Source organism: Coregonus lavaretus (genome assembly GCF_964263955.1).
Source record: "Coregonus lavaretus genome assembly, chromosome: 8".
NCBI lineage: Eukaryota > Metazoa > Chordata > Actinopteri > Salmoniformes > Salmonidae > Coregonus > Coregonus lavaretus.
The window spans coordinates 48401002-48407287 of NC_139995.1; positions in this window are offsets into that span (position 1 = coordinate 48401002).

The following is a 6286-nucleotide window of genomic DNA, read 5'->3' on the forward strand; positions in this document are numbered from 1 at the left end:
ATGTAGTAAACAAATCAAAATATATTTCATATTTCAAATAGCCACCCTTTGCCTTGATGACAGCTTTGCACACTCTTGGCAATCTCTCAACCAGCTACACCTGGAATGCTTTTCCAACAGTCTTGAAGGAGTTCCCACATATGCTGAGCACTTGTTGGCTGCTTTTCCTTCACTCTGCGGTACAACTCATCTCAAACCATCTCAATTGGGTTGAGGTCGAGGGATTGTGGAGGCCAGGTCATCAGATAGCCCTTACACAGCCTGGAGGTGTGTTGGGTCATTGTCCTGTTGAAAAACAAATGATAGTCCCACTAAGCGCAAACCAGATGGGATGGCGTATCGCTGCAGAATGCTGTGGTAGCCATGCTGGTAGCCATCCAGCAAAGCACCCCCACAACATAACACCTCCTCCTCCATGCTTTACGGTGGGAAATACACATGCGGAGATCATCCGTTCACCCACACCGCGTCTCACAAAGACACGGCGGTTGGAACCAAACATCTCCAATTTGGACTCCAGACCAAAGGACACATTTCCACTGGTCTAATGTCCATTGCTCATGTTTCTTGGCCCAAGCAGGTCTCTTCTTATTATTGGTGTCCTTTGTTTTTTTTGTGTGTGTTTTTTTTTAGTTTTTTATTCTATTTTTTTATTATTATTATAATTTTCTTAGGGGGTAGATCAGCTTTAATACTGCAGATAGATTGTAACTTCCATCAATGTAATTGTCTGCATCACTTCCAATCCCCCATATTTTTATTTTATTTTATTATTCCTTTCCAACCCCACCACCCCTACCTAATTGGAGTAAACTAGTGAACAACAACGCTTAGGCCTCTACTTCCAGCTTATACAAACTATATACATTTTTTGGACACAGTCAATTTTACAATAATTATATTTTGTTTGTTTTTACTCCTGAACTTCCTCTACCTTCAACCTCTCTGATCATTTTCATGATGTCCATCCGGTTTGCCTCTATATGCCATATCCCCCAAACTGTGCTCTTTCACAAAAGTTCTCAACCTATATACTTATTATGGACACAGTATTTTTTACATTAGTTATTTTGTTGTTATTAGTTATTATTATTCCCAACCTTAAGCTCCATTCAATCCCTCCCATCCATCTCTTAACATCATCCATATTGGATTTCTACTTGCCATATATTTCTCAACTGTACTGTGATGTTTCACAAAAGTTCTGAACCCTTCTATTCTCATTGTTTCTACAGATTGTAAATTGAAAATATTTTTTTTGCTAAAAGTATTATTACATTATTGTTCGATTGACTATGACTTTTCAGATCACCCAGTTAATCTTTGAAATGCATTCCAGGTGACTACGTCATGAAGCTGGTTGAGAGAATGCCAAGAGTGTGCAAAGCTGTCATCAAGACAACGGGTGGCTATTTGAAGAATCTCAAATATAAAATATATTTTTTGGTTATTACATGATTCCATATATGTTATTTCATAGTTTTGATGTCTTCACTATTATTCTACAATGTAAAAAATAGTAAAAATAAAGAAAAACCTTTGAATGAGTAGGTGTGTCCAAACTTTTGACTGGTACTGTGTATATATATGTGTTTTTATTTAATCAGGGGAGCCCAATTGAGACCAGGATCTCATTCTCAATGGTGCCCTGAGTCCATATCTCAACACACCTAGCTTTCTCGCCACCTCTCTCTTTCACTCTATCCCTCCTCTCTCTTTCACTCTATCCCCCCTCTCTCTTTCACTCTATTCACCCTCTCTCTCTTTCACTATATTCCCCCCTCTCTCTCTTTCACTCTATTCCCCCTCTCTCTCTCTTTCACTCTATTCCCATCTCTCTCTCTTTCACTCTATTCCCCCTCTCTCTCTTTCACTCTATCCCTCCTCTCTCTTTCACTCTATTCCCCCTCTCTCTTTCACTCTATTCCCCCTCTCTCTCTTTCACTCTATCCCCCCTCTCTCTTTCACTCTATTCCCCCTCTCTCTTTCACTCTATTCCCCCTCTCTCTCTTTCACTCTATCCCCCCTCTCTCTTTCACTCTATTCCCCCTCTCTCTTTCACTCTATTCCCCCTCTCTCTCTTTCACTCTATCCCCCCTCTCTCTTTCACTCTATCCCCCCTCTCTCTTTCACTCTATTCCCCCCTCTCTCTCTTTCACTCTATTCCCCCTCTCTCTCTTTCACTCTATCCCCCCTCTCTCTTTCACGCTATTCCCCCTCTCTCTTTCACTCTATTCCCCCTCTCTCTCTTTCACTCTATCCCCCCTCTCTCTTTCACTCTATTCCCCCCTCTCTCTCTTTCACTCTATTCCCCCTCTCTCTTTCACTCTATTCCCCCTCTCTCTCTTTCACTCTATTCCCCCTCTCTCTCTCTTTCACTCTATTCCCCCTCTCTCTCTTTCACTCTATTCCCCCTCTCTCTCTCTTTCACTCTATTCCCCCTCTATCTCTTTCACTCTATTCCCCCCTCTCTCTTTCACTATATTCCCCCTCTCTCTATTTCACTCTATTCCCCCTCTCTCTCTTTCACTCTATTCCCCCTCTCTCTCTCTTTCACTCTATTCCCCCCTCTCTCTCTTTCACTCTATTCCCCCTCTCTCTTTCACTCTATTCCCCCCTCTCTCTCTTTCACTCTACCCCCACTCTCTCTCTTTCACTCTATTCCCCCTCTCTCTCATTCACTCTATTCCCCCTCTCTCTCTCTCACTATATTCCCCCCTCTCTCTCTTTCACTCTATTCCCCCTCTCTCTCTTTCACTCTATTCCCCCTCTCTCTTTCACTCTATTCCCACTCTCTCTCTCTTTCACTCTATTCCCTCCTCTCTCTTTCACTCTATTCCCCCTCTCTCTCTTTCACTCTATTCCCCCCTCTCTCTCTTTCACTCTACCCCCCTCTCTCTCTTTCACTCTATTCCCCCTCTCTCTCATTCACTCTATTCCCCCTCTCTTTCTCTCACTATAATCCCCCCTCTCTCTCTTTCACTCTATTCCCCCTCTCTCTCTTTCACTCTATTCCCCCTCTCTCTTTCACTATATTCCCACTCTCTCTCTCTTTCACTCTATTCCCCCTCTCTCTCATTCACTCTATTCCCCCCTCTCCCTCTCACTCTATTCCCCCTCTCTCTCTTTCACTCTATTCCCCCTCCCTCTCTTTCACTCTATTCCCCCTCTCTCTCTTTCACTCTATTCCCTCCTCTCTCTTTCACTCTATTCCCCCACTCTCTCTCTTCACTCTATCCCCCCTCTCTCTCTCTTTAACTATATTCCCCCCTCTCTCTCTTTCACTCTATTCCCCCTCTCTCTCTCTTTCACTCTATTCCCCCTCTCTCTCTTTCACTCTATTCCCCCTCTCTCTCTTTCACTCTATCCCTCCTCTCTCTTTCACTCTATTCTCCCTCTCTCTTTCACTCTATTCCCCCTCTCTCTCTTTCACTCTATCCCCCCTCTCTCTTTCACTCTATTCCCCCTCTCTCTTTCACTCTATTCCCCCTCTCTCTCTTTCACTCTATCCCCCCTCTCTCTTTCACTCTATTCCCCCTCTCTCTTTCACTCTATTCCCCCTCTCTCTTTCACTCTATTCCCCCTCTCTCTCTTTCACTCTATCCCCCCTCTCTCTTTCACTCTATTCCCCCCTCTCTCTCTTTCACTCTATTCCCCCTCTCTCTTTCACTCTATTCCCCCTCTCTCTCTTTCACTCTATTCCCCCTCCTCTCTCTCTTTCACTCTATTCCCCCTCTCTCTCTTTCACTCTATCCCCCTCTCTCTTTCACTCTATTCCCCCTCTCTCTTTCACTCTATTCCCCCTCTCTCTCTTTCACTCTATTCCCCCTCTCTCTCTCTTTCACTCTATTCCCCCTCTCTCTCTTTCACTCTATTCCCCCTCTCTCTTTCACTCTATTCCCCCCCTCTCTCTTTCACTCTATTCCCCCCTCTCTCTCTTTCACTCTATTCCCCCTCTCTCTTTCACTCTATTCCCCCTCTCTCTCTTTCACTCTATTCCCCCTCTCTCTCTCTTTCACTCTATTCCCCCTCTCTCTCTTTCACTCTATTCCCCCTCTCTCTCTCTTTCACTCTATTCCCCCTCTCTCTCTTTCACTCTATTCCCCCTCTCTCTCTCTTTCACTCTATTCCCCCTCTCTCTCTTTCACTCTATTCCCCCTCTCTCTCTCTTTCACTCTATTCCCCCTCTCTCTCTTTCACTCTATTCCCCCTCTCTCTCTCTTTCACTCTATTCCCCCTCTCTCTCTTTCACTCTATTCCCCCCTCTCTCTTTCACTATATTCCCCCTCTCTCTATTTCACTCTATTCCCCCTCTCTCTCTTTCACTCTATTCCCCCTCTCTCTCTCTTTCACTCTATTCCCCCTCTCTCTCTTTAACTCTATTCCCCCTCTCTCTTTCACTCTATTCCCCCCTCTCTCTCTTTCACTCTACCCCCCCTCTCTCTCTTTCACTCTATTCCCCCTCTCTCTCATTCACTCTATTCCCCCTCTCTCTCTCTCACTATATTCCCCCCTCTCTCTCTTTCACTCTATTCCCCCTCTCTCTCTTTCACTCTATTCCCCCTCTCTCTTTCACTATATTCCCACTCTCTCTCTCTTTCACTCTATTCCCCCCTCTCTCTCTCTTTCACTCTATTCCCCCTCTCTCTCATTCACTCTATTCCCCCTCTCTCTCTCTCACTATATTCCCCCCTCTCTCTCTTTCACTCTATTCCCCCTCTCTCTCTTTCACTCTATTCCCCCTCTCTCTTTCACTATATTCCCACTCTCTCTCTCTTTCACTCTATTCCCCCCTCTCTCTCTCTTTCATTCTATTCCCCCTCTCTCTTTCACTCTATTCCCCCTCTCTCTCTTCCCCTCTATTCCCCCTCTCTCTTTCACTATATTCCCACTCTCTCTCTCTTTCACTCTATTCCCCCCCTCTCTCTTTCACTCTATTCCCCCTCTCTCTCTCTTTCACTCTATTCCCCCTCTCTCTCTCTTTCACTCTATTCCCCCTCTCTCTCTTTCACTCTATTCCCCCCTCTCTCTCTTTCACTCTATTCCCCCTCTCTCTTTCACTCTATTCCCCCTCTCTCTTTCACTCTATTCCCCTCTCTCTTTCACTCTATTCCCCCCCTCTCTCTTTCACTCTATTCCCCCTCTCTCTCTCTTTCACTCTATTCCCCCTCTCTCTCTTTCACTCTATTCCCCCTCTCGCTTTCACTCTATTCCCCCCTCTCTCTCTTTCACTCTATTCCCCCTCTCTCTCTCTTTCACTCTATTCCCCCACTCTCTCTCTTTCACTCTATTCCCCCTCTCTCTCTCTTTCACTCTATTCCCCCTCTCTCGCTTTCACTCTATCCCCCCTCTCTCTTTCAATCTATTCCCCCTCTCTCTCTCTCTTTCAATCTATTCCCCCTCTCTCTCTCTTTCAATCTATTCCCCCCTCTCTCTCACTCTATTCCCCCCTCTCTCTCTTTCACTCTATGCCCCCTCTCTCTCTTTCACTTTATTTACCTTCTCTCTCTCTTTCACTCTATTCCCCATCTCTCTTTCACCTTTTATTTTCCCCCACTCTCTCCCATACCCACTGACGAGATGCCTCCTATCCTGCCATCCTCCCATCCTCCCATCCTCCCATCCCGCTCAAGCCCAGAGCCGTCTCTCGCTAGTGTTCATCCAAAGACACAGCTAACAAGGAGCGCTAGTGCCTAGCGCCAGACGACTGAATGAAATCATTTTCATATCATCTGCAGAGTCTCCTGTAACCTCTCATCTCAATATCGTTTCCTAAACTGCAGTCACAATAACTCCACCATATGCTTCGCAACCGCTGCTTTCAGTCTGCCGACAACAGTAAACAGGTGTTTCACTGTAAATGAGGGGTTTTTCGTTCAGGTAGCACTCCACACTGACAGATGACACTTGATATTGAGTGGGTGAGGGAATTTCAATATGGGGATTCTGGCTGTACATATTGCAATGTCTACACAAAGAATATGGCTTTTTTGGTGTCGTCAGCCCTTTGTAACCAACCTGCAACCTAATGTTGGAGATAGGAGGTTGGTTGTTATTGTAGGTTTGTTTTCAAAGGGCTGACGACACCAAGATTTGCCAAAAAAAGCTATATTCTCTGTGGTATAGGGAGGACAGAGCTATTCGATGGAGCCCGCCCCACATAAAGAAATATAAAGTTATGGGAAATCCTGGTTGTTGTAATGTAGATGGTAAGGTGTAGACTGGAGAGATGACGTAGTCATAACCGGTCCGTTCTCCAGCCTGCAGTACCATGGGGTCTGTGTTA